The 13,283-nt window shown below is 35.1% G+C and overlaps 1 long non-coding RNA gene across 1 annotated transcript in view; it reads right to left on the bottom strand.

Moving 5' to 3' along the window:
- The window catches only part of LOC149424058 (uncharacterized), a 651,496-nt gene that overhangs the window by 379,203 nt on the left and 259,010 nt on the right, over window positions 1–13,283 (bottom strand). The gene's annotated exons all lie outside the window — the stretch shown is intronic.

Below are 13,283 nucleotides of genomic sequence, written 5' to 3'. Positions count from 1 at the left end.
ACTTTGTTACCAAAGACAGAATCACTTCCCATGATATCACGTATAGTACGCTCAATAACTTCTAAAGCTACACCTGGTGCTTCATCCCATATTATAATATCTGCTTCCGTTATAATTTTCCGATTCTTTGATGTGACCTTACATGTTGTATTGTCCTGTAAATTGATGGGTAAATTAAAAGCAGTATGATAAAACTCTTTTACCTTTTCGTCTTAGAGTGTGAATTAAAGTTTAGTAAAGGTATGTTTTCCATGTTTCGCCTGGGCCATCAATGAAGAAACATTCATTGTCATCATTTTCATGTGAAAAAACTTATTCAAAATAGAATTATATGCTTGAAGTTGTACGTCATTGAGTTTGGCAGCCATCAATTCACCTAAAGTGTTTTCAGAAATTACATTAAAATCAGATACTTGTCCAAAACTGCAACTTTCATCAGGTTCAGGTAAGCCCTGCATTCTGCAAGATGAATTCTCCTTCATAAGAATATCCTGTATGTTTAAAAGACAAAGATTAATTAATAGCTGTTTCTTCAGCAACACCACGATGAAAAAAATCTTCAGCCGAAGATCGAAGGGATACATTGTATTAAAATTAAAACAAATAGATGTCTAAGAATTTTAGGCATCAAATACAATGAAGCCTCCGTCATGCACTGCGTCCATTCTCGTATGTCATCAATGATGTTGTCGCCTCCCCGCTGTCGCCTCGTCCACTTTTTACCAGCTGAAAAGACATAGTTATTTGGTACATCTTGATACAGAATAGAGCGTCCCTCAATATCTTTAAGATTTAATTGGAACCACGCTGTTAAAGAGGTGTTCCTTGTAGATGCTTCCCTAAGAGCCTGTTCCTCCCGCCCCTCTACAAAATAAACAGATTGGCTGTCGGGTAAATGTAAAGCCAGAAGTAAAATTGAGTGAGATTGATCATGTATAGATAAGTGAGAAAATCTCTAAAAACCCAGTATAAATAAATAAATACTATCCAAAGAGGAACAAATTTCAACATTAATATGAGCATCATATTTTTTGCTAAGGAATGCATTATATGGAACAACAAATCGATTGTCGATACGTATATCCCGAACAACGTGATTTTCAGAAAAATTATCACGTATCCTGTACTCTGGGTAACCTGCGGAATTATTATCAGTAGCATCTTTAAATGATTTGGGGAATTTTTTAGAGCACTTACCGTATACCATGCAGACTGACCTTGGATTAAGTACGCCACATGGTCCATGAATGTTATTTTTTTAAATAATATGGTACAAAGCCGTTCTTCGGATGGGGTAGTTCTGCAGATACGGCATTATCAATATCAGAAGCTGTATACAACTTATCTTGGCTGCAAAGTGTAAACACACCATGTAGATGAGGGAGTCCTCTTTTTTGCTGATCAATTACAGAAGTATACACCCAACAAATTACCTTTCCAAAAACATGTTTCTCAGTCATATCATGAATAAATTCCTTGACTTTTAGATGGAAAACCTTGGCTACTATATCAGGCCTGTCCGCGGCCGATTGATAATGTTCCAATTCGGTTGGTATTTCTGTCCATTTGGAATTGCATGTAAAAGTTATGACGACGACAGGACGACCAAATTTACGTACCATTGCCATTGAAACTTGATAAAGTTTATTCACATGGCGTGGTCCACCAGTAAATGAAGATGGAAGAATGACTGTATTACCTGCACATACTCCTCTATCAGTGGCTAAATTTCTTACATGGTTTTGCAAACCTTGATAGCATTCCACTCTGAGGTGTCGTTGGTTTTTCCTAATGTAATCTAGGCGACCAGATTGGTAAATAATGTAAGCATGAATTAAATACTGTTGAAAAAGTTTACCCGCATAATGGATTGGATTAAATATGTTTCTTCGCACTGCTAATTTACTTGCATAAAACTACATAGCAGTTACAGTATGACATTGAGCAGTACAGAAATCAGCATGATGCTGAAAGCCTGGAGTCCAACCACATTTACCTGATGGAAATAGTAGTGGGAAAACCATGGGATCTAAATGCTTTGATAAAGTTGCCATCCTTTGAGGTCCTTCAACATTTTTAGGTTAAACAGCGATATCTATACCCGATGACAAATTCCCGTCTGTCTGCTACGTAAACCATAGCGATATCGTGAGAACTGGTTGGAGCATTGTACCTCTGATGAACGTGTAAATAATAGACGTATATCTCTCACCTGCCCACCCTCAGCCGCAATGCGTATTTCTTCTTCCTCGACAGCTTCTTTTAGTTCAATCATCAATTATTTGCATTATATTTTTATAGCAATCGGCATAACATGGATGACTCATACGCACTCTAACAGCCTCATCAGGATCATATAGATAAAGCTGAGCATAGGAAGGTATTTTACCTGCAACTTGTATACTTCTGGAAGTCAGATGATAAACCTAACCAATTTTTTTAAAACAATATGGACCATTACCTGGGATATTAGCTATTTGCGCTCCAAATGAGGCAAATCTATTAACACTGTATACATCAAGTAGCATTTGTATTGACAAACAAAATTCCTAAAGTTTTTAGATTGACTACAATCTCCTGTCAATCATTCGTGCTGGAGGATAAGCTAAAATTTGTAGTATATGGCACTTCAATCGCTTGGTAAATTTCCCTCTCATTCGAACATTCCGAAATTTGACCAATTCTGGTAAAATATTGCCCACATACCTTTTAGCCATAGTAATTAAATTGAAATAATAATCTGAAAACAAACATTTCTTTTTAGCGATTCACAGCGATAGTTTTTAAAAGAAATATCTACGGTTATCACGTCAATAATAATTCTGTAATTATCACATATTAAACATGACAGCTGATGACAGCGAATGGGGTCGGTGTTGTAATATCAAAAAAATAATTAATTACGTATTTAAGTATCGAGTGGAACTGGTTATTTTTTATTTAATTTATGATGGTGGATTTATAATTATAAATTATATTTATTATTTATAATTATTTATAATTATAATATATCTCACATTAAATAATCACACTGACATTGTACATTGCTTGACACTAACTGGCTATAAAAGTTTTTTACATTTTTTCCATATACGCTGGCAACACTGAACAATCTGTCTTTCGCGTGAATAATGATAAACGTCAAATTTTAATACGTAATTGTGGATAATTTTTACTGTAATGTAATGAATCCAATGGATTGTCAACTTTCTAAAACATATTTTCTTCGATATTATCCAAAAATTATATGAGCATCGTGTCATTTTCAAATCGTGCCTTAATTTTCAAGTTAGCGGAATTTAACTGAAACAGACAATTTAAATTTGACCAATGAGAGGGCCTACACCGTCCAGACGCTAGAGTATTAATAATATCAGATAATAGCCAATCTCAGATAAGAGAGAACACCAGAAGAAGAAGAAGTTGAAAATGTAAAAATATCCTTGGAATATTTCCAAGCGACTAAAACATATGTGCATATCGTTTACTCACCGAACAACAAACAAGTGAGTACCTTCATCCTTGCATTTCTCCGGCAAGATTAAAGCAACTTTAAGTAATGCTGATAAATGACACGAACATTTAATTTGAAACACCAGACATCGGAAGATAAACGTTATTGAAAAATATTGTTAGGCGTTATGCTCAAAGCGCACAATTTGTGTGGCACTCGACTTTTAATGATGCGTTATTCATTCTCTCGGTGATTTTTTTTTATGTATCACGAATGATAATGTCCGCAGGCTTAACCCAGAAGCCTAACGATGTGCTTATACTCGTACTGCTTATACTGTGCTTATACTACAACTGCTTATACCGCTCTGCTTGCGCTTATGCGACGGGTTCGAATTCAACGCCGCGCCGTTGCATTATGCCGAATATTATTTTAATTATGTCGCACGAATGGTGCGATACTTCGCGTTTTTCTGCATTTCAATATTAGAAGTAATTTCTTTTGGTGTTGTTGCTTTATCTGTTTTGGTGTTAGTTGATTGCAAATGTGTGTTTAGTCGTGTTTTCAATAATAATAATAATATTGAACAATTTTTATAGCGCCGCTTTTGTGAGTTATCACCTCAGAGGCGCTTTACAGTTGATGCAGGTATTACAAAAAATATAAATATTACCAAAATAAAGTGAATTTACGTAAAGTAAAATGAAGAACATGAACAGGTGACATGAATATAGAAGATGGAGACTCTGCAGCAAGAATCCTAGGTGGTAAAGAGGCTGGACCAGCTGCTGCAGCGAGAGAGACTACCGCGTCCACCAACAGTGCCAGCACGAGGTTCGTCATCCGTTCAGGTATGTTTCTGCTGCTAATAAAGCGCTGACATGTGTCTGCTGCTATTAAAGCGCTGACACAATATCCTGACATAGAAAACAGACCTTGGTAGAACGGCTTTGACGTTCGACGAAGATAGAAAAATGGAGACTCTTCAGCAAAAATCCTAGGTGGTGAAGAAACTGGACCAGCTGCTGCAGGGAGATAGTCCCCCGCGTCCACCAACAGTGCCAGCACGAGGTTCGTCTTCCGTTCAGGTATGTGTCTCCTGCTAATAAAGCGCTGATATGTGTCTGCTGCTAATAAAAAGCGCTGAAATAATATCCTCACCTAGATAACAGACCTGGGCAACACCGCTGTAACATTCGGCGAGTCCATCATATTATCTAGTCTCTATTAATAATAATACTAATAATATTTGGACGATTTATACAGCGCCGCTCTTGTGCAAAATCACCTCATCTCTCCTAATCTATTTTAGTCCCTTCTAGTCACTTCTTAGCTATTCATGCCACTTAGTGCATCTTCTCGACCCTTTTAGACTCTTTACTGGCTCTAATACCTAAATAAAATCCAACAAAAAAAAAGTACAATTTCTTTTATTGTGTCGTGATCCAACGATTTCATACCTCTGTCTCAGACCTATAGGGCTCGCTTATCGCAGGCTATCATAAACAAAATCTTGAACCAAAGTCAAATTAAAGTGTATCAAATCATTTGACTTCATACAAAATGCATTAATATTATAATTTTTTCAGATTTTATGTCCGGGTTAATCTTCCCCATAGGAAAAACTAAACCCTTCCACACACTTTTCCACAAATGATCATCTAGTCAATCAACTTTATGCAAGTGCATTATATAATCAAAATAAATACAAAACAATACAAGAACATCACGTCAACTCACCAGAGATCAAATGGGAAAATAATTCACCGACTCCAGATATTTTCATATCAGATGGTTCGCTCGGTAGAACTCCTAACAGGGCCTATAAATCCTACTGATCCCTCGACACAAATATTTTTAAAAAAATTTCGTTATCCTACATGTATTTAAAATGAATGATTTTTGCATTTTTATATATAAATTTTTTGATAGATCTAATACGCCTAAATGTTTAATGAGAGAGCTAGGTATAATGCCAGCAGCCGAAATAACGAATGGTAATATTTTTACAGTCTGATAATGCCAAATTTTTTTTATCTCATTTTTACCATAATTTTATTATCATTATCAATTGATCCTCGTTCTAGATTTGGAGATATCTCTCGGCATTGCCCTGCTCTGAGATTACCATTCAGTACCGAAACATTCTTTGAAATGACTTTAGCTATTTATAGGTTCCAGATCTGAATTTGATCTCAGCGGATTATCATTGTTCTAACTACTCGTAGTTGGAACGTATTATATTGTTTGTAAATGTTTATTACTCTCTATGATCAACATCGTCAATGCTCTCACTACTCTGTATTATACCGTGTTTTGATGAAAGGGTTTTAAATATAATTTACGTTCTCATTTTTTACTAACCTTGGGGAACAGAATTTCCTTAGAGGCTATGTCATATGTGGGGATGCTGAATGGAGGGTCTTTTGAAGAGAGAAAGGAGTGAACATACCGCAAATCGTTCCGCGTGCCAAAAACGAGTCGTAGAAAAGATCCATTCTCATGCGACATATTTCAACCGTGTACAAATGTTGGGCGCACTTTTGACATATTTCCCGACTATGCACCGATGCCATGTGATCAATGACGCTAGTTTCTCGGAGCATCTTACATTGACATACCGGTAGAACAAGGATAGATTACTGACCTGAAGCCTGTGTTCTAAAGATTGCAATCTATTCGTTAAGGCCGGCCGTTTCTGTCATATATTTAAACCGAGAGTATTTTCAATCTCCAGACCAAAGGTGGCTGCCAAAATTCAACACTTGCGATGTGTAGGTACATGTTTAACTGTTGACTTGTGTATCATTTAAAATGAAGTCCATGTTTTTATGAATGAAGTCCATATTTTTGGTCATAATATTTTCTCAGACTCCTGGCAGATGGAACCACACTCGGCATCCCAAAAATCCCACATCTTCGACAATAAGTCTCAAGCGAAAGTTTCACAGAGCCAATACATCTAACCCAAATAATATTGATATCAATCATAATTAAATATATCGGCTTCTTATCAGACAATAGATTCATTTCATAAACGATACAAATTACCTACGAGTACGGGACGTTAAAAAAATGTTGGGCAAATTCTCTTTTCAGGTAGAACAAATTGTGTCATCTTCCTGGGTTATAAAAAGAGCAGTTTAAGTCAAATGTAAATCACTCACTATCCGAACATTGAAGAAGACACATGCGAATAATTAGCGCTATTAGCGAGAGTTTACGATTTCAAGAGACTGGTGGCTTTATTCGGGCGTGGATCAGGGAACCGAGGCTACACATCCGAAATAGACGATTTTTTGTCTCATACAATTTTTCAATAGGTGCGAGTGTATTATAACGGAATCACAAAAATGAAATTAAAGATTAATTGAAATCTGGTAAGATCATTGACCGTCCATGCATATAACTGTGATTAAACTGAAATGACCAGCTACCACCTGGGAGCAATGCACAGAACAGAGCACGCTTCACACTTCGGTCCAGTCTATCGCACAGTGCGCGCCGTCCCAACAGAGCTGGCCGCACACCGCACAGTGCACAATGGCCAATATATCACGGTCGCGTCGGGTCCATTCTCCGCCGCTACTTGTGTTGGTACTTTATGAATACGTTAAGTGGTGTCTCTAACTCCCGACTTGCTGATGAAGAAGAAGGAAGAAGGTGGAACAGCCCATTGTGCGATTGCAAGAGGTAGGCGTACTAAGGATTTTCATAATATAATGCTGTCAAGTCAACAAAAACGTGATAAGAATAAATGTTACTATAATCTCTTCCATCTTTAATAATAAATTATAAAAAAAATTATTATGTTTTAAATTTTATCATGAAAAATCGTTTCATTACCGGCCCTCCACATCTGATAAATCACCTCAAGTCAAAAAATCCAAATTGTAGTTCTGCCACTGACATAAATAACTTTTTCTAACTCATTCCATATAAGTCCGCTCCCTCACAGGTTCGTATAAAATCAACGTATCCCGCGCAAAAATGTGGATAACGGAAGTACACAACACCTCTCAAAAAAAAAACAAGGACCTAATTGAACTCCTGTTATTATAAATCATTAAATTTATAAGGACATTAACTCTGTTGTTTAAAAAGGTGACCAGATAACTCATCAAAATGACAATTAAACACACCTATAAAAAGTGTTATAAAGTTATGAAAAGTGATGAAACAAAAACTAGGTTATATAGTTATATACGTAACCTAATGTCTTTTAATTACTTTATATCACCTTTTAAAGGTGTGTTAAATTGTCATTTTGAGGAGTTATCATGAAATAAATATATATTATTGTATATGTTCTTATTTGCACTATGTTACTTCCATGATACGGGCATTTGCCTAGTTTTGGGTATTTAAAAAATAAATAAAAAATTTGTGAATATCGTATAAGAGTCCCAAATATGGGAAAAGGAAGGTGGAGAAGTACCTGTCTCTTCAGATCTGGTCACCAAATACCGCTAAAGTCATTTTATGTTAGGTTAGCTAATTCCGAATTGTGGTCTTACACCAAGGCGGAACTGATCTTCCACTCTTTAACGTGCCGAAAATATATTTTATATAATTTAATTGTGGAATAACACAAATTAATCAAATAAAATTTACTTGCGCACGCCGGGTTTTCAACCCGTGACCTCCGTTCGATCAATTCGATCGACCACTATATGACCACAAAGTTGCTATATTTTGAACGTTATTTTTTGTTCATTAAAAATTAAACATTCTTTAAAATGATTTCAAAAAAAACATCTGTATTTCGTAATTGTTTGATTTTAGAAAAATATTTGTAAATTCCTCAAATAATCTTCATACGTTGTTTTCTATAAACTTATGAAATGCAGAAATTTTTCTAATTACTTATGCGATATGGGAAGATTTGATAAAAGTAAATACCAAAAAAGATTTGTTTCTACTGTTAATCTTTAGCAGTGCTCCTCGGCAGAGAAGAATTCAAACAAAATGGCTACTGATATAATTTGGTTAGAAGGACAGCAGCGGGTGACAGAGGTTGATTTCACGCGCGGAATGAAAGGGATAAGATTTATTAAATAATGGTGGCTGACCTGTTGAAATAATATCATATGGCTTTTATTTATTTCTCTTCTTGTTTTGTTTATTTACGTGATACAAATAAACTAATAAATATGCCGGTTTGTTTATTGCAAGAATGTGTGTGAAAACCTACTACATGAAGTTTATTGACAAAACGAGTACAAAAATTCATCTAAAAAAACTTGAATTTAGACATCGCTTAGATATTAAAACTTTAGAAGATAATTTTTGTTATTTTAATAACAGCTTCCAACATGCAAAACTTTATTTTGGATTTGTGGCCAAATATCTAACCAAACTGAATGATGTTTTTTGATCAAAAGGTACATATTGCCATTAATTTATTTATTTAGAATAAACGGCATAAGTTCCATTTACGTACATGGAAGTTATTGACAGTAGTAAAATATGGAAAGAAAGAAAAAAATATAAGATTAAATCAGTGATTAAGAAAAAAAATCCATGTTAATACATAGTTATTAAAAATAAATAAAGAAGAAAAAAAACTATTATGCTGTGATCTCATTAATAATTTTTTTAATCAGTTCAGATTTATATTTCGATAAAGGCATGTTAAAACATCAACTAACATTGCATTCAAACCAGTGGTGTATATATTTATAACACAATTGTAGCCTGAAACCGTAGTACAATTGTTACAGTAATGAATACTAGGGAACCTTGCTATAATGGTAGAAATATGAAAGAGAATCGACATTAAGGACAAGTTGTTTCACATAATTTGAACAATTCATCAAATTTTAACGTTGATTTTCAAGTTCTGTAAAGGTTCTATTCATGTTCTGTTTTTGAATCCTTATTGGCCAGTTCTTTCCTAAAACTGAAATAATAACAGAAATTGATGAAAAACTTCACAGAACTTGAAAATCAACCATGAAATTTGATGAATTGTTTAAATTCTGTAAAAACAACCCATTGTAATACTGCGTGGAAATATTTCATTTATTTTTTTATTAAATTATAAAACATAGGCCTTTAAAGCAATCGAGTGTTTATGATTTTACAGGCAACTTTCGCAATTATTTTTGAGTATTGTTATTATTATAAAAAATCCCTTTTTACACTGTAAATAAAGAATCGTCTCCCATTTTTATTTTATTTCAATAAAATGTATTATGTTCAAAGAGTTTATAGAGACAGTACAATTTGATTTGAAATATCTCCAAAAATGAAGAAGTTATGGCTTTCAAAGTTAATTATTTCGTAACGTCATACAAAATGCATAATTCGAATGGCAGTCGAGGTGACCCACCGCTTTCCCTCCCCGTTCTAAGTATCAAGAGATACTCCTTAAGGACGCTCTCAAGGACTTTGTTAAAGGCTTAATTTGTATTGCATGAATCTAGATCCTCGAGAGTCAAGAGTATGGTAGATGATTTAGCAGTACAGATAATGATGATAATCAGTGATGGATGAAGGTAGACATGAAAGAAATAAAACTATTTTTAAATTTTAGCCAGAGTAAAGATTCTAATGACAGTGCTGCAGTACCGTCGCGTATGTACCGTGATGTCACAAGCTTTTCGGCCGGCTTCAATCAACAATTTGATAGCTCATATCTTCAGTACCATTCTATACTTTTAAAATTTTTAACTGAGTATTGTTCTCAGCATCTTCTAATAAATATGATAAATTTTGAAATAATTGTGAAATTTCGATGTAGAAGGCCACCTCATTTACTCGTACGTTGGTTTTAAGATGTTTGTGTCAAAAAAAAATAAATTACTTCCGATCAGTAATAGATATTTGCATTACCTTTGAATATAAAATAAATATCAATAAGTGATGATAATGGTGATGGGTATTTTGGTCTCTAATCCAAAATAAAGTTTTGTTTGAAAAATACACCGCAGCCTTTTCGTATAATTCACGTATAGTTTCGTAATTTTTTCACGTATAGTTTGGAAAATGTATAAGGTTTCCATTGAACAAATTTCTTAATTTCTAATATTCTAAATTCAATTAAAAACTTAAAGGATCAAAAAATCCAATGGTAAATGTAAGAATACTGCGCCAAGGACTGATCATAATATTACAACTTTGTAAATTTAGTATTATTCTTTAGTTAGATGTTTAAAATACATTCAGATTCAATCGAAAAAAATCAACGTAAATTCTTAAGGCGATGCCATACGTAGTAATGCAAAATCATGAGTTTTTGGTTTGAAAATTTGGTCGCCTAGAAATGTTTCAGATGCTTTAATTAAATACTGGGAGTAGAATACATCTTGGCCTTTGAAAGAATCGAGTATTTTTTAGATAAGTCTTTTTATAAGCCCAGAAAAAAATAATGTAAAGGCCTATGAAAACTGCTTTAGAGTTCAAAATCTCCTACTTACGAACCCATTTTCGGTTATGATTTTATTGTATAATGTGGAAAATTAAGTTATTTATAAAATGATCGAAAAAAAATATTTATACCTGAACATCCACAAAATAAAATAAAAGGCACTTTTTGGCCATGTTTTTTTCTTGCATAAATCAAAACAGGCGGATGATGTTAAGCGGGAATTTAAACCTTATCGCCATCTACGTAAGGGTTGTTATTGATAGCGGCTCAATTTAAAATATTACACGACGTAGTGCATTGCCTTAAGACACATTAATTTAAAACTCGGTACTCCCATTGAAAGCATAACTTGATGAAAGAATTAAATTTATTAAAACTCCCAGATCGAATAATTATTTTCTACTTAATATGTATGTTCAAAATTAAGAAATGGTGGTATAGACAGTCCTATTTAACCTCTAATTCACTAACCTCATTTAATTTCTACCTACGAGAGCTATTCGTTCCAAAATCATATTTAAATGTAACAATACCAGTATTGAACATTTCAAACACTAGCTTGTACCTAGATTACATTAAGTTTAGTAATTGATACGCAGATGTGGCGGATTTATTTAACTACACGAAATTTAGGTACAAGAAGGCTAGACTATCATATCTTTTCAATCAATATTAATTTAACCTAAGTCTACTTATAGGTTTTGAACTTACTTATACTTGTGTAGCGTTGCTACCAGAATGTTTCAGAAAGACAACCGATATAAAATGCATCGGGCCGGGAATGTACGAGACATTTTGCTAAGCATAATTAATCGCGTAATGTAAATATGTACCTGCCTACGAGCACCTACTTGCCGCTGCGACGTCCGAACGAACTACCCAATACAATTCTCAATACAATTACGAGTTTGACTAGGTACATTACGCGCACCCGCCAGGAGGTTCTAGGCAACTGCCTAGGCATAATTTCGGTGCCATCGAAACATCGAGATTCAGCGAGAAACCGTCAGTTTACCAGCGGTCTCGCGAAGCCACTTCCGCCGTCGGCTTGGTTATATAAACCGGCCTGACAGACGCAACGAGTCAGTCAGTAAGTCATTAGTCAGTCAACAATTTGCATTCTCGCGAGTGACCAACCTGCGCGCCTCCGCCGCGCACAGGACCATCTACATACACCCGTCTCTGCACGTGATCCATGGACTCCTACGGGATCATCACAGCTCCCTGGCTTCAGCATCCCTGGCCAGCACTACATCCACGCTCCTAGACCCCGTGGCATCCTCGCCGCCTAAACCTCGACGCTCTAAACCGCCGACTAGATCCTTCGTATCTTCGGCTACTTTGTTCAGCACTGGAGCACCCGGAAGACCCACGGTTTTCACAAGTTCCTGACACATCCACGAGTTCTCAACGCGCCGTCGCCAACTACCGCCTAGACCACTTCACCTCCTACATCCGGTGTCATCGCCATCGGTCCCGATGTCATCTCCCATGCTGCATCCTGACTCAATAAAAAACACTGAGACCTTCAACAACCTCTTTCATTGTGTCTCCTCACCTCATCCCCAAATTTGTATCTCTTACCTTTATATCTTTCTAGAGTTTCACTTTATACTTTCTGATGTAAAGATCAGAAAGATAACATACATACATTATTGCTTTACGTGATTTATTATTTATGGTATATTTATACCATTAATATTAAATGAACAACCAATAATGCAGCAATAGGAGTCAACGAATTCCTTAAGGTAGGTTTAGAACACTGTGCCGATCAGGTACAAGTGTTCAACATTTTTTTATACGACTTATATTAGTGAATCGATCAATCAAACCCACAGAAGTATATATGCGGTGTATCTTGGTAATCCGCCGATACGTCACGGAGCGTTGCCGCTTGGTCCGGGTAAGAACGCCTGTCCCCACTTGCAACAAACCTACCACTTTATTGGTAATTCATGCGAAATCAACACTTTCAGATCAGAAGAAATATTTAAAAGAATTTTCACGATTTTTAAATTAACCGCCTACTTGCTAAGGGTAAAAATTTATGTATTTTATGGAAAAAAATATATTTAGGATAGATAGGATGTATCTGAATGTATTTACTTATTTTTAAAGGAAAGACAAATATTCCCGGGTTCAAATAACTTGGCAATATTTGAAAATCCTCTAATACCACCACAGTTAGCGGAAAATGTTGAGATGGTCATGATGGGAAAACACAGCTTCCACCTCAAGGAGTTGCAGGTGTCGTGGGTAAAAATATAATGGGTAAATAAAATAATCGATTGATATCTTATTTCCTATTATGAGTCAATCACTTGATCCTACATATTATTTATAAATAAATTTTGCTCCCGGTTTTGCTGAAATTATCATTATTATTACCAAGATCTAAAGCAGTTAAATGAACTTAAATCAAAGCTTATTTATTTTGTTTATACCACACAATTT

Source organism: Hesperophylax consimilis, chromosome 4 (assembly GCF_061612785.1).
Source record: "Hesperophylax consimilis isolate HC1 chromosome 4, BYU_Hcon_1.0, whole genome shotgun sequence".
Taxonomy (NCBI): domain Eukaryota; kingdom Metazoa; phylum Arthropoda; class Insecta; order Trichoptera; family Limnephilidae; genus Hesperophylax; species Hesperophylax consimilis.
The sequence above is the reverse complement of the archived record's forward strand: the minus strand, read 5'-3'. Positions and strand labels throughout refer to the sequence as shown.